The 25595-nt window shown below is 36.4% G+C and overlaps 1 protein-coding gene and 1 pseudogene across 4 annotated transcripts in view; one reads left to right on the forward strand and one right to left on the reverse strand.

Moving 5' to 3' along the window:
* Nucleotides 1-25595, forward strand: part of Grm8 (glutamate metabotropic receptor 8) — an 889122-nt gene that overhangs the window by 481248 nt on the left and 382279 nt on the right. The gene's annotated exons all lie outside the window — the stretch shown is intronic.
* Nucleotides 17543-17625, reverse strand: LOC115031431 (small nucleolar RNA SNORA17; annotated as a pseudogene).

The following is a 25595-nucleotide window of genomic DNA, read 5'->3' on the forward strand; positions in this document are numbered from 1 at the left end:
TTTGGGATACAGACACCAGCTTTAGACCGCAGGTTACAGGTGCTCATTCAGTGCTCTGGAGATTGAGGTTGAGATTCTGTTTGTCTCAAGCTCCAAGGTGCTGCATAGCCAGCATTACACAAACCATGCTAAGTGAAAGAAGAACGCAGCCCATGTTTACTCTTCTTTGCTTTCCCATGTGTTGTTGACTGTGAGTGCACTGATGCTTATGAATGGCACTGTCTACCTCACACTGGTGTTTGTGAATAATGTACTAGGTGAATTGCCTGCCTCAGAGTGATCTGGTGGGTGTTCTTACCAAGTGGGCCATGAATTTCTACAAAGAAATTTCTTCTGTAATACCCAAGCAGTGTTTGGAGAAAATGCTGATGCTGGCAATAACTTGATGACAAAAATAATTTTTCTGACACTGTGGAGAATGCCAGGCCAAAGGCCTCAGAAGTAAATTTAGACACTATAACTTACTGGTACCTTCAATGCCCCCTTCAACCACCTGTCCCTTTGGCTTTCTTTGATTGGCTAATCATGCAATTGTATAGTCTAATAGATGTTCTTTACCAACTCAGGTACGGGGTTTTGAGAGTCCAAGATAAAGTTGTAGGTTCTTAGGTGGAAGTTCTTAGAAATACTTGTGCCAAGGTAACATTCTTTTCCTCATGGTCTGATTTAGATGTGTCAAGAGGTGTGTTTAAGAGGAGGATAAGTTGTGGAATCTTGATTCCATTTGCTTTTATGTGTTAATTATCTACTGACTAGAGAACCCTTCATTTCATGTTTCAATAGAGAAAGAATTCAAAGACAGCTTATACCACCCTTTAAAAATAATAAATTATTTTGTGAAAGACAGAAGTTAATTCATAGGTCACTTAAGGAAAGGAGGTGGCACATCATACCCACCTCACTTTAGTTCTGGGCTTCTTCAAGAATTTAAGTGGAATAGTTTCTTTCCTCTTCATCGTGAATAGTAGCCAGGGGAGGCTAAGAGATATTTCTTTAGTGTCCTTAGTTGCTTGCATTACACTGTAATTCCAGGAGACTGTATATAAGTGCAGAAAGCCTGGAATTTCAGACCCTCAGTGCTGACCAAGCAGAGCAGAGAAACAAAAGAAGCAAGCTGATATTGCCAGCACTTGGCTATCAGTGGACTTTTACAGCACATATTTTCTTAGGAAAATGCTTTTCTCTTCTCCCTAAAGATCAATTTTCTAAAAGGTCATTTGTCATCCTGGTATAACTGCACATTAAAATGTGGAATTTATAAAATTAGACTAAGTTAAATACTGAAGTGGTTCACATAGTACATTATCTTGTGATGGGATTTTTAAAATTAGTGTGTTTAAGGCGTAAGTAGTATTTACAACCAGACACCTATCGAAATGCTCGCTCTTGCAACAGTGGTTATCTTTCATAATCCATTTGAAACATCCTTCACGGTCCTGTTAACTTTAAGAGGATATAGATTCCTCCTCGGGATTTTTAAGGGAAGCACTACAAGCCTTTGATTTTCTTCAGCCCTGTTTGAAAGATGAAGATGTCAGGATGGATGACAGCTAATGAACTGAATGTTCAATAGTTCATCACCTTGGTTTTTCCTGAAACCATTCCTTGTCCTTGCCTGGTAAATTGAAATCACTTGACTTTGTTGCAATACTTGACAGGAGTCAAATCTCTAAAATATCCAGGCAGAGTAACTCCTTTTAGCATCACAAATCTTTGGCTGTCTGTGCCTGTTAGGCCAGCAGGTTAAGGTGAGAAAAAGATGAAGCCACAGTTGCATTCCATCTGGCCCTTGTTGGGTCACACCGATGACACATGCTCTGGACATAGATCCTTTCAGTGGGACGCTAGAAAAAGGACTAAAAAGAGGTTTGTGCACAGAGCAGTATAAATGATTTATATTCTCAGAGAAATACTCATACAATAAGCCCACACATGACTGATCATTTGTGGCTTATTCTATAAATTACATTTATGATATTTTTGTTTATTGAAGCAATGTTAATGCCAAGATATAGCTGAATTATAAAGTGGTATACCCTGTATTTTTGTATAAAATGGTGAAATAGTCTCCACAAATAAAAATTTAAATAATACCAATTGATTTATTTTATGTGCCATCCTAGTGTAGACTGTATTAAGGGAAATAGCCTAAATCAAACATTTAGGATACTTGATGCAACATATACTTCAGCTGTAATTTACTAATAATCATTATTTTTTATTCAAAGTCTATAATATTTCCCAAATATTCAAAAAACAAACCTTATTAGCAATAACTGTGACACCCTTTTAGTTATGTCTATATACTATTAAAAAAATAAATTGATATCATAATAGTGAAGTACACATTTATTTGGTTCTTTTTACTTTAGTTTATTTTATGATAAAAATCTTAGTATGTATCCCAGGCTATCATAAACCTGGCTATCTTTCTATCATGGTCTTTTATGTGTCGGGATTATAAAGTTTGCTATCATACTTAGCTTGGTTTCTATTTATTAAATCTTGGATTTTCTCAACCCAAAACCATTTGATTAATTTTTTACTAATTGCAAATTTTCATATATGACCCCATAATAACCTTGTGTTCAAGTAAAGAGAATGAAATCATCACAAATTTATAATAACTAATATCAGTAGATGTTTCAAAGCAAAAGCATAGAATCCTTAAAAAGAGAATAGGACACTTGACTGAGATTATGAGTTAGATGGGGACCACATTTAGAAGAGCTGGAGTCTGAAGCTTGTGCACTTCCCACTATGACTGTCCCAACCTCCACCCCCACCCCACCAGACCCCCTATTCCCTGGGGCCTCAGTTTCTCAAGGGTTAGGTACCTCTTCTCTGACTGAGTCCAGATCTGGCAGTCCTCTGCTGTATATGTGTCGGGGGTCTCATATCAGCTGGTGTATGCTGCCTGGTTGGTTGCTCAGTGTCTGAGAGATCTTGGAGATCCAGGTTAGTTGAGTCTGCTGGCCTTCCTACAGGGTCACCTCCCTCCTCAGCTTCTTGCAGCTTTTCCCTAATTCAATCACAGGGATCACCAGCTTCTGTCCATTGGATGGGTGTAAATATCTGCACATGACTCTTTCATTTGCTTGTTGGGTCTTTTGGGGGGCGGTTAATATAGGCCCCTTTTTGTGAGCACTCCATAGCCTCAGTAATAGTTTCAGGCCTTGGGGCCTCCCCATGAGATGGATCTCAATTTGGGCCTAGCACTGGACCTCCTTATCCTCAGGCTCTTCTCCAGTTTTGACCCTGCAGTTCTGGGTGAGAGTTTTTGACTGTGAGATGGCAACCCCATCCCTCCATTTGATGTCCTGTCTTTCTACTGGAGGTGGATTCTACAAGTTCCCTCTCCCCACTGTAAGGCATAGTGAAATTACATTCCATTTTTATTTATTACTAATCTAGTATGGCACAAGCGGGACAGGAATGACATGGTCCAGCTTAGATCAGGTATTGCTTATGTCACTCTTTGGAATTGTGATTAATTGAATTCCTTGTAATTCTTCTTCTTATTTGTGTTAGTTCAATATTTAATACATTATTTATTCATATGTAATGAGTATATGATTGTTTGATCTATTAGATACTATCCCTGGTTGTTCTCTTTTCCAGAAGACAGAATTTTGACCAGAAAAATTGGAAGGGGCTTCCAGGCAAGCTGTATTTCATTGTCTATGAATTCAGTGATAGACAATTAGGCTTCGATTTCTTTTGATGTAAGTTTTTATTATGCTAGCAAGTGGCTGCATAAAACTTCTGATGAAAATGAAATGAGCTGATCTGCAAAGGAACTTGTTAAAGTTGCCAGGTGTGTCCTTGTCAGTTTCTTCCCTTGCCTGTGCTCTCATCCAACCATCTTAGCGACCTATTTGAGATGTTGAACCAGCACTCCATCTGTGATATAGCTATAACCTATCCCTTTCAGAGGTGAGCGAGCATGTGTATGTGCTTCAAAGCTGAGAAACATTTACTTTGCAGTTTGCTTTGAAACAATGTATACCTCTGTCATTTGAATTAATGCCCAAAGTTATACAGAGGCAGTTCTGACACTTAGATGCCAATTCCTTCTCCATGTTTGTTTTCCTGAAAGTATTTTTGTGCCAAATGGCATTCTGAGACCAGTACTTAAAAACCACCTGAGACCAAAATCTGTCAATAAACTTTCATCTTTAGAAAACATTATATTGTCCAAGAAACTAAATGACTCTTAAAGATACAAATATTTAATGTCATTGGAAAGTAATTAATTATGAAATGGGTTTGATGCTTATCTAGCTTATTAGTGTAGCCGTGGTAAGTTCCTATGCATTTGGCACTGGGTGAATGGAATGTTTCTCCAGATGCAATGATGTTCAATTGCTGTTCAGGATGTCCTTTACCTTTAAAGAAGATTGTCATGTAGTGCTTAACTTCATTTTTTACTTGCTTGTATCATTACAATATACACATGATTTAATGTTAAATAGCTTTCTGATGGTGTCAATTCACTTTCGTTTGAAGCCATCAATGACAGCTTGTACTTGTAAGTGACAGCTTAAACTGTTGAACATAAAAATAATAAATAATGTAGTAAATGTAATTATAAACTCCTCAGAGGTCTAAGTCTCCTATTTTGGTGCTTCTTCTGATATTCGTGAATAATAAGGATTTAAAAATCATCATCACGTGTGTTGAAACTACTCTGGAGCTATTAAAGCCTGTGATTTTAATATTGAAAAAAATTAAACTTCTCCAGTTAATATTATTAAAGTCTACCCGTTCTGGGTTTCCAACCTGGCCACACTGCACTATCTTCAGGGTAATTGAATCTTTGGTTGTTGTGACTTTTAAATTCTGAAACCCACTGTTGTTTGAATCAATTATGATTATAACTATTTTTCATGTTTAACACACTGCAGACATACTAACAAATACAGTGAAAGTATTTTACATAACTAAACCATCCTTATAGGTTCTGTGTTTCCTGCTTAAATTTTTCCTTGGTGTCATGATGTAAGGGAGGTGCCTTATGAAGCGTGAACTCTCCTTGACCAGAGCTTGCATATGGGCTGTAGCTGCATGTATGCTCAAGGGTCAATCAGTTTTCATCTATTGCCCTTATAAGTCAATCTTAAGAATTTTTATTTAGTACCTGTGTGTACTGGTACATAAAACATTAATCCCGGTACTTGGAGGCAGAGACAGGTAGATATCTATGAGTTTGTGGCCAGCCTGGTTTTATATAGTAAATTCTATGTTAGGCAAGGATACATAGTGAGACCATGTCTGAAACAAATCCTGTTTATATTAGAGAGAATATGTGCCAGTAGTTTTTCTTTTCTTTTTACCATTTTTTCCTGAATATCATTGGAGTGTTAGGAGTAAAGATTAAATAGTGAGTGTAGATACATCACAATTAGCAAGCACTATTTGTCTGAAAAGTATTTATGTTGGTATATTCTGATTCTCAACAGTATTGACATCTATAGATCAATACATTTCTCACAGTCCAACATCCTGCCAGAACCCATGACCCTTGCCATCTTCTCAAAGTTAACCCTGGTTTAGGGCAGGGTCTCCCACAATCTGGGCACTTAAGTCAGGATTTCCTGGGCTGCTTGTGAAAGCATTTTTTTGTCTACTTCCTAGATGGGGTGACCTGAATGAAAAGTGTAGCAACACTGGTGATATGTATTGCCATAATCTCCAACGTCGTTGTGTTAAGAGGTGGGTCCTTTAGGGAACAATTAGACTTGGGGAGGCCATGAGAATGGAGGATCTATGATCTGATTAGTTCTTTTATATGAAGGGAAGGATACACTTTAACTTCTCTTTTAGTCCACTGATATAGCTCACTGTGAATCAGAAGATGGTCTTTACCAGACCATGTCTATACTATACAGTAGTTCTGGACTCTCAGCTTCCTGAACACTAAGAAACCAATGACCATGATTTAAACTATTTCTTTTTCTATAATATCTTCTTACAACAATGTAAAGAAACTGAAACATCTAGTGTCCTAGGAGAAATTTACTGTATATGGACCTTCGGGTAGTATTATCCTTCAATTTGGTAAAGAAGACCAAAGAATAGAAAGGATGATTATTGATAGTTTATTAGTTCTAACCTCTAACCTCAGCTTTTCTACTGTAGTAGCTGTTATCTACTATTATGTTTCTATAGCCTTCTTTCTGATTCCTTAATACATCCCTTCTAGCGGCTTCTTTTAGTGCAGAAAAGCACAGTTTGGTTATTTAAATGCCTAAGTGTCCTGATCCCTAATCTGCCCTTGACTAGCCCAAAACTGGTTGTGTAAGACTCCTTAAATTTCAGCAGAGTTAACTGAATTTGCCTCAGCATTAAATTTAAGAATATCATGTGACCTCCCAGTACACATTAAAATTGACAATATCCCTTTAGTCTTCCACATAAAATCTGCTATTTTTGAGATCCTGCAATATTCATAAACTGTCATTGAATTTTCTGAAATTCAAACAGCACATTAAGAAATGGCAGTAAATATGATTTATGGGGTGATGCATCTTTTTGGCATGTGCTATAGATTTTAATTCTTGGTTATTATTATCTAGGATATCATTGCAAAGTGCTTGAGAATAAGCTAATGGAAAATATTTATATAAAACAAAAGTAAAGAAATAATGCCTCTTCTAAATTTTGATGGGATGACTAATCATGATGCAGAAAATTAGAAGTCAGTAATCATTCACTGAATTCATATCATAGAAGCTTCATGTGAATATCTTCTCAGTTGTAAAGTTATGCTTGATTACATAAATCTAGGTTAAAAATGAAAACACTAGGTAAATAGATTATTTAAATATGAGGAAAGAAAAGCATAAGTTGCTAGTCTAACTCAATTGGATAGTGACTGATTGCAAAAATATTTGTTTCTGATTTAATTGACCAGAGATTGACTATAAATCGATTTGTCTAAGTTTAATGAATTAAACTTCCTTCATTACAGGTTGATAAGTCTAAGATATTTATTATACATTCTTAACTTTGTGAAATTGATATAATGTAACATTCATTGTTTCTGATGTATGTCATTATCACAACAGGATACATAATTTTTCAGCACTTGAAAGGCAGGTGTAGGTTGATATCTATCCTGATCTACATAAGGAGATGGGGCCAGCCTGGGATGCAAGGTTAGACTCTGTTCTCATAAATAAATAAATAAATAAATAAATAAATAAATAAATAAATAAATAAATAAATTTCAACAACATTTAAATTTACTTATACATTTTCAATTTAAGCTAAAAATTTAAAGTGATTTCTTCACATATCAGGTATAATAATAGTAATAAACCAAAATGTATCTCATTTATTTTTGTACTTCTACCAAGCTCTCATTTGGAGAATCACATCATAAAGAGTGAAATGCTAATGAGTACGCAGGGTTGTCTTACATGTCATCTCCAGGATCTGTGCTTTCCATGGCATTTCCCTGAGGAAGACAGCCTGGGCCAGAAGTCTGGGGTCAGGAACCTTTCATGGCTAACATGCATCAGTCCAACTTGGCTATCTTTTAATACTACTAATGTTCAGATTAAGAAGAAAGACACTCAGTTGACTCCCTTAAGAATTTATGAGAGCTGAAAGATTTCAAAAATATTTCTTAATTGCTAATCACAAGAGTAAAGGAAATAAAACGCAGCTTATGTTCTTGGAATGTTTGGATAATAAAATATTTCTGATGATGTCTCAAATGATATTTCATAATGACTTACCTGTGTTTGGGACACAAGAAATAACTATGACTTAATAAGTACAGAGTGAAGGCTATGAGGGGTTAAGTCACAATCCAAGTCCCAGATGCCACTTTTACATGGGACATAACATACACCACAGTTTTCATATGACATATTCTCTTCTCTATCTCCAAGGCACCTTCATGAAACTTGACAAGAAGAAGGGATAGATAGAGAAGGAAATGACATCATTAGACAATTATAATTTCCTAGAATATTGATCAACAAGCTTGTGGAACAGAGTGTGTTTGATTTTATTTTATTCATCATTGATTATGACTCCTTTTGTCCTCATGTGCGTTTGTGGCAGACATGTGAAACTGATTATTGTTAACCTGTGACTCGGTGTTAAGGCAGTCATGAGACACATATAGCATCATCCCCTCACTGGTAATACCCTTAAGCTGTCTGCCTTTTGGAAACCAGAGATGATTAAATGAGGAAGGAGCAATGGCTACCCAATTTAAACTGTAGTGACAGAAACAGTGAAAATGTTTTAATATGAATGTTTCTTTTGTTTTGTATAAAAACAAATGAAAATATTTTAGGTGTCCTATTTTGAATGAATTGAATAGAAGCATGCACTCCAAATAAAGAAAAGTGTTTTGTGCAAATAGATTTAAGACACATACCTTTGTGCCTCTTCTTTCTTTCTTTCTCTCTCTCTCTCTCTTTCTCTCTCTCTCTCTCTCTCTCTCTCTCTCACACACACACACACACACACACCACATACAGACAGACAGACAGACAGGCAGACAGATAGAGAGGTAACAATATGCATAAATGTGTTCTGTGTAGAAGTCCATCATCCATTGGTACTGGCTATCTTGGAAAGTCCTGATGTATTTTCAGTAAACTGTATGTTGTTATGACAACTCATGTTCATCTCATCTCAAGTCTTTTGAGGATCGAATGGTAAAACATGACATAGTAGACACCTTTGAGGAATTCCTGTGAATTGATTCCTTCATAGGTGACACAGTTAGCCTGAAACTGTCAGGAGACTTGCAGGAAGGTCTTCAAGGACAATGAGCTTTTGATTCCTTAACCACATAATAGGACAATATGTAGAACTATGACATAAACATAAAGACATAAAAGTAGATTGCCTTGTAACTAGTTGATTAACGTACCTGAATACTACAGTTAATGGATTGGCACACAAAAATGGAAGTTTCCAGTGGCATGTACTAGATCACCAGCTTATTTATTTAGTTCCCCCACACACTGTTTGAGATGAAAGGAAAGAAGAGGCTCTTGCCAAAAATGTAGATAGGTGGGAATGCAAATTCAGCATGCCAGCTTATTCCTAGGTCATTCTTGTGTTCACTGGGTTAACAGTATAGCCCCTATCCTAGAGACTGCAAATACAAGAATCTTTTTTTTCTCTGCAAATGAGGTGAAGGCTGTGGTGTAAGTTCCACTCATGATGCCATTGTCAGGAGCATCTGTCTGGAAAGCCTCATTTCTAATATGTACTATACAGGACAGTAGCTACTGGCTATAGAAGATTTCAGAGCCCTGGAATGTGACTTTCATATGACATGTGATCAGTGTACACCATGAATTGGTGTCAAAGACTTACAATGGAAAGCAACATATCTGATCTTGCTCAATTTATACTAATTACATTGAGAAATGATAATATTTTATATTTATGAAGCTAATATATATTTCTAAAATTAAATTTACTTGTTTGATTTAATTTAACTGATATGGTTGCTAAAAACTGAAATGTGGACTCCATAGTTGTTGTTGGATGGCATTGCAGTAAGTGATGGATAGGAACTCAGATGGAGTGACAATACCAGGTGACAAGGAGAGAAAATAAGAAAGCCAACTATCAGTTACCTCATTATTTTATCTCTAGGACTTTTCAAGTATTACACAGCAAATACTTGCTTAGTGTACATCAATTTAACAGCCAGTTGTACAACTGAATTTATGTTCAAAATATATCAGATTGGATGTTAGATCAAATGTAGCAATAATGTATTGTATCCTAACTGTATCCTAAACTTTCCTTATAGGAAAACTACAGGACTGTGAAATCAGTTATAGCAGTATGGTTACACTAAAATAGATAAATAAATAAATAAATAAATAAATAAATAAATAAATAAATAAATAAATAAATGGTTGATGATATGACTCAACAAGTAAAGAACTTGCCACCTAGGCCTGATGATCTGAATTCAATCTCTAGAACCCACATATAGGTAGAAGGAGAGAACTGACCACCTAAAAGTTGTATTAATACATCCAGATATATGCACTTATATCTCGCACACACACACACACATACACACACTCACACATATACACAAAAAATAAGTTTATGTAAAATTTCTAAGTTCTTAAAGAGAGTGTGTCTACATAGCTAGTTACAGGCCAACGAGGGTTACTAAGTAAATATTTTTCTACTTTTCAAAGCACTTAATTAAAAATAGTAATAGGGATTTTTTCCTTTGGTCATTTGTTCAATTCATGCCAATTATATGATGTATCCACTACAAAATCCAACAGAATATTTGATTTGGTTGATAAAAGTATACTTCAAAGAGCAAAGGTAGTGACTTAGTATATGTCTAAATCAAACCATTTTGGGGGTATTTGCAGTATTATTTGGGGAGCACACTCAGTTTATGATCCCTGTAGGATGGCCCCATTATGATATTTTGAATACAGATGTGTGCATGAGCTGAACAGTAAGAAAAATATACCACCAATATTGATGTAAAATACATGTGTGTGCAAATGGCAAGTAAGCCAGAAATGTAGATGACTCTGTCCAGTACAGAGAGTATACTGGAAGATGGAATCAGTATCATACATAGAAGGAGTGATGAAAAATGAGGCCAGGTCAAGGGCACAAAGGGAAGCAGTAAGTAAAGTTACCAGTCAGGAAAGTGTGGCATTGCATCAACAGCTGAGAGAAGGGATGAAAAGTTGGAGAGTTCTTAGCAGCTCTCTGGCTACACATGGTCCAAGAATAAAAGGGTAAGATGTTCCTTTTACATTGAATAACTAGAGGGTTAATGGTGTCCTTAACAAGAGAAGTTTTAATGGACTGATGGACAATGAAGCCAGAGAACAGTGGATTAAAAAGCAAAGGCGAGGAGATGAAGTGCAGCCGGCGAGAGGAGATAATTCTTACTGAAAGTCTTGTCTGACATATTGATATCATGAATCTCTTGACATGATGCCCTTGGAAGGGCACAATATCATTTCTGAGTGATTCCTGATAAAACCCAAGAAGTTTTCAAATTTCAGTCAGGAAAAAGAATATGCAACAAACCCAACTGAAGGTCATTCAACAAAGTAACTAGTGAAGGCTTTTGAAAAGCGCTAAGATTATGTATACAATTAATGGAACCGTTACTGAGCACAGGGAGCTACAGAGAAATGGTGACTCATTGCAATGCAGGAACCTGGACTGGACCTCAGAAGAGAAAACAAGATGAGTACAAGCTGGTGAAATCTGAAATGCCTTTCATTCCATAGTTTCCCAGCAATTATTTTCTGGTTCTACAGTGTGTTAACTTTAGGGGACATTGCAAAGTATTGTAGGGAGAGTTCACTAACGTCTGAATTTTCCTGCAGCTCTAAAATTAGCTCAGAAACATATTTTGTTCTGAAAGGAACAGAAGAAATGGGAAAGGTTGGAAGCAGCATGAGGCCTAGGAGAATTTCAAATTAGCTGTGGAGATAAAAATGATTGGTAATATTTCTAGGAGATTATCATATGGTGTGTATTATGCAAAATGCCTTGTGGAAAAGTTTTAATTGTTTGAACCTAACTATATGAGGGAGGAAACTTGTCTTTGCTGTTTGCTATTCTACTTTTAAACATATAGAGAGGGAGACATGAATGGGTTTAAATATGACCACACAAACAGCAAGTGGCAGAGCAAGTGGCAGTTTATGAAACTGACTCGCAAATTTACTATATTTTCTTTATAAGATAGTCTATGTTTAAAGGCTTATTTATTTTGTGTGTTTTGTTTGCATACATATGAGTATGCATATGTGTATGTGCATATGTGTGTATGTGTGCGTGTGATGTTTGCATGTGTGTGTGCATGTGCATGTATGAGTGCCTACATCTATGTGTGTGTACCACATACATGCCTAGTGCCTGTGAGGGATAGAGGACAGCACTCTATCCACTGTGTTTGGAGTCATAGGATATTGTAAGCTGTCGAAGTGATGCCTGGAGCCAAAAGTAAGTCCTCTAAAAGAGCAGCAAGTACTTTTAATAGCTTAGCCATCTTCCCAGTTTCCAAGTAGATATCTTTAACTGATTAAAGCACAGAGGAGAAAAAAGAAAACACAAGACAAAGACAAGATAGCAAGTAGAGTGCCAAATCCAGCAAGTCAATAGAGTGAATGGAGGTGGCTCATAGTGAGGACACTGCCCTTGCAGCAGAAGTGAGAGAAACCTAAGGAATGGGTGGACAGGCAGCTAATGTGTAAGCTGTACTAGGTGGAGATTTTGAGAGTCCTCAGGTGGTCTTTAGTTTCTTGATGATGTAGGAGCTTATCATATTCATCTAACATCAAGTTGGATGACAGTAAAGTTGGAAATTGGAGGGAGTGGAGAGATTGTAATCAGCTAATGAAGAGGAAAGGGAAGAGAGCTGGTAAATAATATAGAGGGTAGCCGGGCAAGTTAAAGGCAAGATGGCAAGAACACACCGACCGATATGTCTGCTATCTTTGTAGAGGTATGGCTTCTACAGTGTGTTCCGTGGTTCATGCTATGCACTATTCATTTTATTCAGATTTTTAGTTTCACTGGCAAAGTAATTTATTAAGAAATAGAAAGACATTGACAAGAAATTAGTAAGATAAGTAAACTCAAATCTAGTAGAAATAGTTGTTGGCAGGAGAAGACAGCTGAGGAGAATTTACTGCAGTCAATGCATTGCTTCAACTTTTTTTTATTACTAATGTTTTTCATGTAATTACTAAGTATGTCTTCTAGTAGCTGTCTATGACTATATTTTCTAAAAGAGATCTTTGTTTTTATTGCTTGAGAATAATTTATATTAAAAGATATGTTTCAATTAATAAGCCTAATTCAAATATGTTCTTATTTTCATGATTCATATTTTTACTTTTTGTATATTATTTTATTTTATTCTCTAGATATGTCTATCCAAATAAGCAGCTATTAACTATAAAGGGTTATGAAATTGAAGTGTTATTTGAATCTCATTTAAATTAAATAAAATTTAAAATATATTTTACAATCTTAATAACTAAATTTTAAGTGCCAAATAGCTACATGTTGCTAGTTGCTATATTATACTGTACAGTTATTGGAAATTTAATTATGTTTGAAAATTATATTGGAAGGCACTGCTATAGAATTTTTTTCTAATTTGGAAGGCCTATGTTGCTTTTCTAATTAATTTTTGCTGAATGCTTAGGGAAGATATTTTTTTATCTCAAAATGCTAAAAATGTTATGTTAAAAAGTTTCTTTTGATATTTCTATAGTTTTTCTAAAATGTTATTTAAGTTATAAATATATCTGAAATGTTTTGTCATATGAGATGATTTAAGAAATTGTATACTTTTTAACTTTCTGATCAATAAAGTTTAATGAAGTTGAAACCATACTCTCCATCATTTAATATTCAACTTTAAATATTTATGTTTTATTTATTGAATATTTATTGTAGCACATTGAATTTTTAGTTAGAATTAACTTCACTGTTAAAATGGTTTTAACAGTTATGAAATGGACTCTGTGTTTTGGAAATTGTAGGAAAGATGAGTTAATCTGTTTTGTATGTGTGTGCATGTGTGTGTGTGTGTGTGTGTGTGTGTGTAAAAGAGGGGGCAAGATAGGGGAAGGGACTGTAATAATTATATTGAAACTGATGCTAATATGCTTGGATGGCACTCTAGTTTGTTCTGAAAAATCATCCTCTCTTGATTCAGTTCTAATCAGTTTCTGAGTAGTTGCACACAAAACCCAAAAGTCTATTCTAGGACATCCCTAAAGTCTATTCTAGTTACAGGTTATATGAAATTACTCATTCTAAGACATGATCAGCTGCAGGGATGAGAGCACTTCTCAGGAGACAGAGTCCACCAAAGTAAAGGATATTAAATTAGGAGGGAGTCAAGTAGTGACATTTGGAAGGTTAACTGTAGATGAGTTAAATTTTCCTCCCCATCTGCCAATACTGACCCAGATTAAAAACAAGAGAAACCGGTGTTGGGCAGTAGTATGTCATTGCCTGATAGCCACAGTAGTAAAGTTCTACGCAACTAGATGAGATTTGTTTGGGTTTGAATAGACTTGCAATTTATATTATAAAATATCTTAATACTGGAGAAAGATTTAGTTACTTAAGTCATTACAATGCCAAGATTGATTCTGATAAAAGTGCTGTAGTAAAAATATGCCAAACACATATGAAGATAAAGAGAGGGATCTTATATCCACCCCATAGATATGACCATATTATTATATGAGTAAATTCTGAGTGCCACTCAGATATGTGAGTTTAACATTTATTGTATTTTTGAAACAATTTAAATTATATATAAATTATATAAATTGACAGCAGGAGAAGACAGCTGAGGAGTCAATGTATTGTTTCAACTTTTTTCATTATTAATGCTTTTCACATAATTACTAAATACTTCTTCCACTAATTAACTATGACTATATTTTAAAAAGAGATCTTTGGGTTTTTTTGGTTTGTTTGAGAATAATTCATGTTTAAGGATATAATATAAATAAATGTATATGCATATATGTATAAAAACCTCTAATAGTTGAAAACAGAAATGTTTTGTAGAAAGCTGTGGGTACAACTTTAATATATTTTAATGTACGGTAGACCATATTCCTTTTACAGAACTTATTGAGACTGTCTGAATCAGCCAAGAAAAATGGAATTTCTAAATTGAAAGATTTGACATTTGATATTTTCCATTGCTACTAAGGATTTAAAAACTACTTTAGTGGCAGTAAGTAAGAATATATATATATATATACATATTTGTTCTGCAATTACAGGTTCTGTTATCTCTTCCTGGAAAAGTATTTAACAGAACAGTTGATGTTTTTCCCTTAAAGAACATAATCAACCCCTAAGCCAATATACAGAAAATTTAATTTAGATTTCATTGTTTTTCAGACATATGCCCATGAACTACTTCAAGTTATATTTCTTACAATTTGTTAAGTGCAAATGCATCATCTGGAAGCAATTTTTATTGTTCGGCAGATGAAAGTCGGACATATCTGTTAATATTACAATTGACTAAAATATTTTTAGTAAAAATGTTAAACTAATAGGATGTTATACACTTCTTACACATTCTTTTCTGTTTATTCTTCTTCTATATTCTATGTGAAAAATACCAATGTTATAAAAATTTTAAATTTTATTTAGCTGTTGTTATTCCCTATGAAGAGTTATATTAAAGATGTTGAAGTTTAAGATTTTTGAGTAATAACTTACCTTTGAGTGCCAATTTTTATTTTGTTTATAAGGCTTCAAAATTTTTGATTTGCTGCGTACGTATTATAGTTTGGAAAATAAAATGTGTCAAGACGAAATAAAAGAAAAAAGCATCTAATTATTTAACTATATATAATGAATATAAAATACTTTCCATTTATCCTCTTAAAAGTACAGTTTACTTACCTCCATGAAATTAAGACTTCACTGAGGTGAGTTATTGACCCATAAAATCAGGAATGTTCAGACAACCGCCCTTTACCCACTCTCCACAAATGTTTGCTCCTAAAAATCAATTGCTCAAAACTGATGATGGTGACAGTGGTCAGGATGTGCTCAGAGGATGATGGATGAGAGGGAAGGAGTTTTCGTAAATATGCAGCCCCCAGAAAACATTCTGCGTTTACTGGTAACTGCCCATCAATAATTCTCAGTATATACACTGAGCTTGACAAACAAACCAGATAGGGAAGACCTCATAATAATTTCTGAGGATATTTCTAAAATATTTAAAAGATATTTGTAACATTGAGTAGGTGAACCTCATGGGTATTTCTCATGATAGCACTTTACTGTGATTCTCCTTATTGTACAAAAACTAAGTTGTAAATACTGAATAGCTCATATGTTTGGAATTAAATTAACAAAAATGTAGTAAAAATCACAAAAGATAAGGATGTTGCATATTATTAAATTAAATATCCTTTTGACAATCTTATATATATAATGCATTCTGATTACTCTTAATCCTCACTCTCTTATCTACCTTATCTTTCACCCCAGGAATACCCTCCCCAATCCCTTCTATACTCAAGATGTTTTCTTTTGTTTTGTAAACCACTGTGCTTACTCAGCGGCATCTGTGTGACTATGGGTTTAGAACTATCAAGTGGAGTCTGGTATGCTCACATTGGGTATATAACTGAAGGCGATGACTTTCCTCCTCCTAGAATCTATTAGAGGCCACTTGTTAATCAGAGAATAATAGGGCCCTATGAGTCCCTCTTTTATTCATGACTGATTGTCAATAGGACCAAACTTGTACAGGGATGGTATAGGCAACCCACAGTTGTGTGAGTTTATAATTTCAATACCCAGAAGTCAGAAGTTTGTAGACTTTCTCCCTGTCTTTTGTCTCTTATATCCTTTAGACAACATCTTATACTATGTACCTAGAACATAAGGTATGGGTTTGGGTCGATTTACCAGTTGTGCCACTATTGCACCTTTAGGTAGCACTTTGCCTGGCAGATTGGTATTATAGTTCATAGGGCTCGCAGATGGCTAAGACTGTTCATGCCTTTATAGCATCTTTTGGTGATATTGAAGCTACCTATGAGGTAGAAGGTTTCAAGCTCAATTCTAGCTTAATTTCTCTGTATCTGGTAACCAAGATGGGTAGTGTCTTCATCAATAGTCTTACCATATAACAGTAGGGGAAAACTGTTTCATTGCAGAAGGTATAATTGGTCACAGTGTGGCTCTTGACAACATTTCTTTGCTTGCAAATGGTCATTGTAATGACTCATTGATCTGTTCTGAGGTCTATGGTTTCTGCTACTTCACCAATATTGGTACCTCACCCAAACTCTTCTTGAATAACCTGTTGTAGCCTTGTGTCATGGAGATCCTATAGTTTTGTATCAGTAGGACTGGCTCCTTCACTTGTTCTGACAGTTTATCCATGGGATAGATATTGGGGTGAGCCCTGGATCTGGGCCTAAGAATTATCTGAGCTAGTCAGGCATGTCACCATGTAGGAGATGAGTGGTACGGACATCATTCCCAAGCTCATATCTTTGGGGGTGGTTCACCCACAACTCCTGCAATCTGCTGTGCCTCTCTCTTGAATACTGACACTGGCTAGGGGTGGGGTCAGCTATTCTGCCCATGTGAGAGGTAGGGCCAGCTCTGCATAGTCCTCAGACATTAACATCTCCCCCAGGGGTAACCCAGAAGGGGACATCCAAACATGGCTCCTAGTGGCAGCACAGACCAGGACTCCATGATGGCCCAGGGTGGCATCACCAGGTACTTACTACCCTCAAATCTCCAGTTCTACCTCTCCTCATTGTGCCTACATCCTTTTGTTCACCTTTTTCTTCTTACTTCTCTACCACTTACCTGCTCCCTATAGTGGTGCCAGCACTCAGAATGGTCTCAGGAATGCTTGGTCCTGTGCATTATAGTGCTAGACTGATAGTCATCTCAGGCTAGCTCCCTGTATGGGTTTCCTGGTGCCAAGCTGGTGGTTGTCTCAGGCTTACTTTTTTCATTCAGATGTCCACAGGTCAGATCCTCTCTTCTTTCTACCACCTATTGATGCACCTGTAACACAGCAGCCATGCCTGCAATGCATCTAGGGTCAGGGTATTAAGGAATTTTTAAGGAGAAATATGGTATTATGACTAGATTTTTCAAAATTTATTTAAAATGCCCATGATGGAATGTTGCCTGTGAGTATATGATGAAGAAAACAGCAAGATACAATTTTCATCCAAAATTTAACACATAGAAAACATTACTATCATGAGCAGCAGCACCACCACCACCACCAACAGCAGAAGCACCATCACCACCAGCACCACCGCCACCAGCACCAGCACCACCATCAGCAGCAGCAGTGATACTTATTGGCCACTTATGCACCAGACAATAGAACAAATATGTCCATATATTATCACACTTAGTGATTATACTACATTGATGTAGGTAATTGTATTACCATCATTTCTCAGAAGAGAACAGAGAATTAGAGGTATTAATTAACTTTCCATGATTCGATCTGTAATGAATGGCAGAACTAGTAATTACTAAGTCGTGCATTTTCTACATTACCAAAAGACTTGGTAGCACTTAACATGTTCAGTTGCTTGTAGACAGGAAGTAAATGTGTGAAAATGAATTAATATTATCCAAATTAACACATTTATTTAGTGCTTGTTACAGCTATCACTAGGAACATCTTTTCAGAGTGTTGAAGATAGGAAAAAAAAACTGAGAAAACTGAAGGAAAAAAAAAAAAACCAGCAGACTCTAGCTTTAGTCAACTGTGATTAGGTATTGTTGGCATGATGAAACATTAATAGTAGGTTAACTTAAAGTGAAGAATCTTATGGGAATGGGAGCCTGTATGGCTTTGTCTGTCTAGAGTGGGGAAGTAAAGAAAATTGAATAAAGTTTGCTGAAGAGTTTATGGTCTGGATTCTATTTTACATATCACTGAGCTCTTTTCCACTTATGGATTCTTTTATTTCCATAAATGACTTTTTGGTCATTCTGTCATTTGTAAGTGCTTTGCCAATTCCTAGGGGGCTATAGATCCAGAGCTCACTCATCAGAGATTGCCCAGTTGTTGTCATGGTCCTTGTGTCCTGTTATCTTAGCCTTTTAACTATTGTATTATTATCTCTATCAAACGATGAGAGAACAGATACACTGAAGCGTCTGAGATCCTAGGTAGATTGCAACTGATCATCATCATGAAAGCAAAATCAAGGAATACTGATCCCTCTAAGATGATTTGTAGCCAGGAAACTTAGCAATGAACCAGAAACCCTCAAGTTAGGTCATGAGAACAAATCCCAAATAGTAAGAGGAACACGTTTGTGATTCAGACAGCTTTCTTCCAAGTATAAAATATATCGTCTTTCTGTCTTTCCTGTTTCATTGATCCATATAGATCAGAAAGTATTAGCAATGACATGGATGTTACCAGAGATAATCGTTAAAAATCTAGAGCAATTAGTTTGTTCACTGATTCATCCAATGACTTGAAACTGATAGACCTCCTTTATGTCAACTTCTATTTTAAATTTGTGGTAACGTTCTTTTCTCTCTCTCAATCTCTCTCTCTCTCTCTCTCTCTCTCTCTCTCTCTCTCTCTCTCTCTCTCTCTCTCTCTCTCTCTGTGTGTATGTTTGTGTGTGTGTGTGTGTGTGTTATCTACTGTCCAACTGGAGGATGAAGTAGAGTCAAGAGGAATAAGTTCTATGGGGTTCTGCTCCAGCCAGGAATGCTGAGAGTGTTATAGCTCTTACAAGAGAAGCAAGGATGTTTGGGTTGTCTGAGCAGGGCAGATCCTGGGTCTCTCATCATCTACCATGGCTACACCAGTGCCAGAGGTGCTGGATAGCCAGTCAGATCCAACATCCAGTGATGAATGCTTCAGGAGAAAGAACTCTTCCCCAAGTATTACATCTCAGTAGAAAAGTGGCCACTCTTAGATGATCCTTGGTGAGATAACTTGTGTGTTTGATTCCATGTAGACAGGGACTATATAAACACTGAGGAGTAGGGTGGGATTTAAGGGAAGGTGTTTCCTATTGGCTCAGTTTGAGATGTTAGTGATGCTCTACTTACTTGGGGGAAGGACTCTAGATAGTTCATTACAGGACTGACTGCCTATGGTCCTCTCAGTGGAGAGTGTCATGGTTACGTGTTCCAGAGCAGGTGTAGAAACGGGAGGGAGCAGCTCGACTCCTGCCAATCTCAAGTCTCTGAGAGTCCGGGGAGTCTGAGCTCACTCGACCATACCACTTCTTCTGTGTGGTGGAATGGCCCACTTGCTATGTGTGTGTGTGTGTGTGTGTGTGTGTGTGTATACGTGTGTGCGTACAATTCTTAATACTGGCACCACTGTTCCGATTGTTCACACAAAATCGGAATTAGTAGTTCTCTCAGGTCGTTATGTCTGAGATGAAAGGCTTGCCACTTTAGAACTCATGTCTGACTCAGAATGTTTTTACTTAATGATTCGAACATTTGGGATTTGTATGAAGAATGTCCTAGACTATTACTCTGAAAGTGCTCTAGGAATTATTCTAAGATGAACAGGACCAGACACTGGGGTCACAACAAAATTCATAACTGAAAGGGGGGAGTTTGAGAGTCATAGGGAAAATACTCTTGGCACCATTGGCAACATTGTATTGTAGTAACTGTGGTTTATATTTTAATTTTGATTACTCTCCCCCACATAGCAAGTAATTGACCCATTGTACAATAACTACTATGGATTGCATTTAGAATTATCTTGATTATGAAAAATAGGAGGAAATAATTATAAGACAGGCTAAATTGTTTGAGGTGTATACAGCATCAACTATAAATTTCTGTTATGTCTTCTGATGAGACGAGATTAATATTTCTCATACCTTTATAAGAGGATTTGGTTATGTGTTACATCTAGAGCAATCTCCAAGGTGGAAGATGGTAGCTACATTTTGTGAGAATCTAGGAATGAGTCAAGAATGAGTACTTCATAGTACTCATTATGAATATATGTAGTTTATAACAAAATTCTATGGGAAACCTAAAGCATAATTTAAAGAAAAAACAAAAAAAAGAACCAAATAAATGAATAGACTCAATCAACCTGAAATTAGAGCTTTTGGTCAAAGTTACTAGACAGAATCTCTTTTCTGAGGCATCCCTATATTTTGCATGAATTACAACTTTTTGTACTGGATACTTTTCTATTGCTGTGATAAATTTGTGACCAAAAGGAGTTTGAGAAAGGAAGGGGTTATTTCATCTTAAAACTCTCAGATCACAGTCCATCATTGAGGGACGTGAGGGCAGGGACTCAAGCAGAAGCCATGGAGGAACACTGTTAAATGGCTTGCTCTCCATGACATGCCCACACTGCATTCCTATACCATCTAGGACCACTTCCTCAGCACTGGTACTGCCCACAGTGGGCTGGCTGTTCCTCATTGCAAAAACTGAAGAAGAAAAAATTTTACAGACTTGCCTACAAGCAGTCTGGAGGGAAGTATTTTCTCAATTGGAGTTCCTCTTCCCTGATAATTCTAGTTTGAGTCAAGGCTGGCAAACGAAAACAAAATAAACAATAAAAGCCAAACAACCAGGATTGTTATTATTAAGTAATGCTAGGTCAGCTCTTGCCTTGGGAATCACCAATTAATGTGAATACAGAAAGTTCCTCAATTGAGGAAAGATCATCGAAAAGTGTTGCCTTTTCTGGGAGGAGCAGGACCACAGCAGGATCTAGGCCACTCTTAGAGCAAATAGTAATGTTAACATCAAAAAAAGAGAAAAAAAAACCCATTATCTTATGAATGATTGGCTAAAATAATAATAATCACTAATTATTAAAAATAATAATTAGTAATTATTAATTAGTAATTATTAAGTATGATTAGTAATTATTAAAAATAATAATTATTAAAATAATAATAATGATAATAATTTATTTTCTTTTAGTAGTATCTGCATTGTTTGTGTAGACAGGAGCTATGAAGCCAAAGCAGGGGAACAATTCAGAAACATTGTAAGGTTTAGCACCTGTAGCTGCTATTGCCCCAAGATGAGGGTTAAACTTTTATAATGGAGGCAAAGGTAAGATTGCAGTAAGCAATGGGTTTTAAATGTTTCTCCTGAGACTGGACTTAAAACTCTCATTGTCTGCATCACCTGTGCACAGATACTTAAATCTTTTGTAGTCAAGCACGCACAAGCAATACAGCTTTAAGAAGCCAACATGGTCTGGAGATGTAACCATATGGAAAACCTTAGTGTTCATAAAACCCTAGGTTTGAGTGCTAGACCAAAGGCAAAGCAAATGCAAAACAAGTGGAAGCAGTAAACAAAGAACCTTCTTTTGTTCTCAGGAAATGTGTTTGCGGTTGACACTCTGAAGATTTCTTACTGAAGCTATAGTCAATTCATAACAATGCACTTACAGAAAAACGTTGCACCCAATAAAACCTAATGATGCTTTAAATTGTCAGTTTGTTAGGGAGACAACGTTGCACAATCTTTAACAGGGAGTATCTTCCCCTCTATCAACAAGGTGCACCTTATGTGATGGGCTGACTTGTCACAGTTATAATTTGTCTTTTGAGACGTTGTATCTTTTTCTGCTAAGGTGAAACTTTTAACTGTTTTCACTGCCCTCCGAACAAAGAAGAATATCATCTTCACACTGTAAAGGAATGAGATAAGAGGGAGGATTTTATGTCTGAATGTTTATTTGATAATCTCAGAAAAAATGAGAGGAGGGTTTTAGCAAACACCTAAGATCTTATTGTTCAGGTAGATGTGTTGTTATTTCCAACAGAGGAAGGTGACAGCTTTACCTATTTCAGAGCCCTGAAAAAGAGCAGAGCAAAGATCTACTATAATATAGCAAGTAGCTTCATTTGGAAACAGAGGATGTTATTTGAACTAGGTACTATAGGAAAGTGATGGTATTATTTGTTAATGGCTCCAACATATTGAAGGAGATTATAGTAGCTTACTTGCTAGCTTTCTTTTTGGCAGCATTGGGAACATTTATAAAAACTATCACAGGATAAGTAAATTGCTTTGCATATAAATCTTTTATCATATAATGAACTTTATGCTTTGATTCTGGCTTCAAAGTATGTTGGGAGAGCTTTCGAAAATATTTGGCAGAATCTACTCAGATTTTAATAGATTCTATTCCAGGTAATTTGTGTATCAATAGACATTTTAGACCGTAGAATATAGAAACTAGTTTAGGATAACAGATGAGTAGTAACTATTCAAAATGACCACATTCTACTCTCTAGAGCTGTGAATATGTTATAATCTTTAGCAAAGTGACCTCCAATTTGCAGGTAGTAGTAAGGTTGATGGACAGCTGACCAAGAGAAAAAGATAATTATCCAAGATTATCAGTGGTAGTGGCCCTGGAGAGTCAATGTAATCACACAGTTCTTTGTGTGTGTGTGTGTGTGTGTGTGTGTGTGTTTGAGGCAGGGTTTCTCTGTATAGCCCTGGCTGTACTGGAACTCACTTTGTAGACCAGGCTGGCCTCGAACTCAGAAATCTGCCTGCCTCTGCCTCCCGAGTACTGGGATTAAAGGCGTGCACCACCACGCCCGGCTAATCACACAGTTCTTAAGAGAAGAAGAAAGTCACAGTTAGGCATTTCTAGAACCTTCATTGGTCATCCTGAAGGTTGAGTAAAGGGCTGTGACACAACTAATGGGACCCTTCTGGCAAAGCTTGAAAATGCAGGCTCTGTGTCCCCTCCAACCCTGTTGTGTCTGTAGAATTACTGCTGCAGTGACACCTCAATTTCAGCCCAATGAGATGCATTTTACACTCAGGACTAGTGCTGTAGAACAACTGATGCCTGTTAAGCCATTACAACTGGGCAATTTGTTCTAGCACCCACTGGAAAACAGCCCAGGCATCTAAGTGTTTATCTGAGGTACATGAGATGTAACGGGAATAAAGTACCCTAAGAGACTCACTGTGACTGCCCATTCAAGAGTCCTCTTCTCCGGAACCTCAAGGAACAGCTGCTTTGAATATATTGTTACAACTTCATTTGAAAAGTCTTCTCATTTTAAATAAACAGGCTATGATCTCAGAGCAGAAAGGCTTTGTGAGGATTACAGTTCACGTTCACCACTGATACAGTTTGTTTACTTTCAGGAAGAGATAGGGCAAAGGTGGAAGAGGTTAATACAGAGAGAGTAGCTGTTGTCCAGCCAGGAAGCTGGCCATCTAGATTACTGTGTATTCATCTTGAGTGTTTAAAGCCGGATGTTGAATGACTTTCTCCCTCCTCAGAGTGCTCTCAAAGGTCAAATTGAGAGATTTTTCTTGGACTTGGCATTTCTTTTATAAGATGGAATCATCTTTTTTTGTTGTTTCCAGTGTCTCTTCTGTTACTGAGAACAAGTGTCCTTGTCAGAAAATGGTCACCAGAAAGGTATCTGTTTGAGATGCTGTACTTTAAGGTTATTTGGATCCTTGACTTATTTTTCTTCAAAAGTCTTTTCTAAATGCCACACAGGAATCATTCAATACATTTATCCATTCTAATTTTTGTCTCAAAATGTCTCTTCAATTTCATGTGTTACTTCACTAACAAAATTAGGAAGGTGGCTATTATCTTCTTTGACTCCCAAATGTTGCAAAAAGGGATTTTAAAAAAATCTCTCCTGAAAATGCCCTATAGTTTATTTTCCTAATTGCATGACTGACAACCCTTCTACTTTATTGGCTAGTAAGTATTTTTGTCCCACAGTCTTTGGCTCTTCTGTGAAAAGAAATTTGAAAGATCCTTGTAGGAACAGTCTAATCAATATTTGCTGCTTAGGACTTAGGGTTTGGAACTTAGGTCTAACTAACATTTTTCCAAGTTGAGACAGGTAATTTCAAATTTTTATGTGTGCCTAATGGTCTTTTCTGTGTTCTGAAAAGTCTCTAACTATAGCGTTTAGTTTTGATTGTATCTGGGGTGTAATTCTAGAGCTGGCTGTATCAGTTAGTATATGGAAATGGGTCTTGAAGACAACTGGTATGTTAAAAATTACTCTTGAAATCATTTGGTGGAAGTCTACATAAAGAGAAAGAAAGTGAGGAGATGACCGGGCTGGAGGGATAAAATAACAAAGAAGAAAGAACCAAGTCTGAGGAATCCAGGCAAAGGAAGGCAAGGGACAACTGAAGAACTGAATTTTGTTTGCTGAACAATGTGTCAGATTGTGCCTTAACTTTGGTCAAGGAATTTTTTTTTTTAAGTGAGAGTTACAATTGAAATCCTTCCTCTATATAGCAACAGGACATGGTCCATATTAGGTTTAAAAACTTTACTCTCTTTGTCTTCAGTCTTCTCAGATGAGCAGTATTATTTGAGCCACATATTCTTCTAAGTGACCTTTGAGACTCTCATTTTCTTTGTGGAGCCTTCTGCATTTAGACTGCTATACTGGTGGGTTAAAATGAAAATGCATGGATGCATAAGTTGTTTTTCTGAAATGAGCCCCTCGAAGCAAGATCATGATTGGTCAAGGGAGATGCTTCTGTAGAAACTCCATGTAGCAGACTTCCAACTAGTCAACTGCATAAAGATGAAGATCATGTACTCTGCCTGCTGTACATAAAACAAAGACAACATTTCTCTAGATCAAAAGTAAGCTCTGAGGACAAACTTCTGTCCTTATCTGATGGACAGAAGCAATCCTTCTGTTTTATTGGTGAGCCAAAATAATGCAATACAAATGAATACAGGTCAATCAAGAACTGAGCAATCATTAGCCTTGAGATAAGATAAATTAGCAGGTTTACAGGACTTGGATTCTAACCTATGGTTGTAATCCTTACATTGAAGACACTTTTAGACAAAACACAAATATAAGCACAAAAGAAAACAAAGAGACTTATACATATAATGAGCAAGGGACATCAAACCAATGGACCCTAAAACAAGACTTACACACCAAACTGACAATAAGTATCCAAGGGACTTCATGAAGAGAGCAGAAGCCATCACTTGTGCTGACATCAGTATGAACTCAAGAAGTCATAACCAGCATAGCATGGGATACTTCCTT

The sequence above is a fragment of the Mus caroli genome, unplaced genomic scaffold (assembly GCF_978045245.1).
Source record: "Mus caroli unplaced genomic scaffold, Mus_caroli_1 scaffold_7, whole genome shotgun sequence".
NCBI lineage: Eukaryota > Metazoa > Chordata > Mammalia > Rodentia > Muridae > Mus > Mus caroli.